Below are 872 nucleotides of genomic sequence, written 5' to 3' on the forward strand. Positions count from 1 at the left end.
TAGCCGTTCCATGGTTACGGCACACCGCTAGATTTCTACGACCTCATTTAAAATCTCCATTTTTGCCGTACTGTATTTTTATATAGGTGAACAAGTTTTGTATGATGGGTAAATTAAAATCCCTACGGAGGGCCCTTACACACGAAACCCTCTTTCAGATATAGTAATTAAGATCGATATACAACACATGAATTGGTATATTCTAAATAAAGAAGTGATTACGATACAAACATCTTTATTTTCGCCAAAATAAAAAAAATAAATAAATGATTTCAAAAAAATTTGATCACGAAATTCATTTTGTTTCGGAGGAGGCCTTGTGAGATTTATGGGTATGTAGAGACAGATTTGTAAAATTTTCTTCGAAATTTTGAAAGATTTAAAAAAAAGTACTGTTGAAAAATGTGAAAATTGTGTTGTTTATTTACACTCTTCCCCCCACTCGGCACTTCGTGCCTCGTTGTGCGTAAGTTTTTCAAAGCTCTGACTACTCCTATGGAATGTGTGAGGTAATAAGATAGAGGAATGTAAATACAATGTATATAAAGATTATTATCACTCAAAATTGATTAATGTCTATTATTTAGAGATATTCAAGTATTTTTTAGAACTACATGTACGTATTACTTCATACAATGCAATGTATAAATAGGTTACAACTACTTAGTCAAAGGAATTATATGAATATTAAATTGTCAAAGATGGATAATTACAATTATTATGTTGAGCCGAAATTATATTATTACCTCCCTTTTCCTATATTGGTTGCGCAACCAAGATATAATTGGGAAGCTACACATGGTTTTAACACTTTCCTTTTGGTTCAGATTATTGAAATATCCCAACAATTCAAAACAAGTCAAAAGAAATAC

Source organism: Mercenaria mercenaria, chromosome 3 (assembly GCF_021730395.1).
Source record: "Mercenaria mercenaria strain notata chromosome 3, MADL_Memer_1, whole genome shotgun sequence".
NCBI classification, from domain to species: Eukaryota; Metazoa; Mollusca; class Bivalvia; order Venerida; family Veneridae; genus Mercenaria; species Mercenaria mercenaria.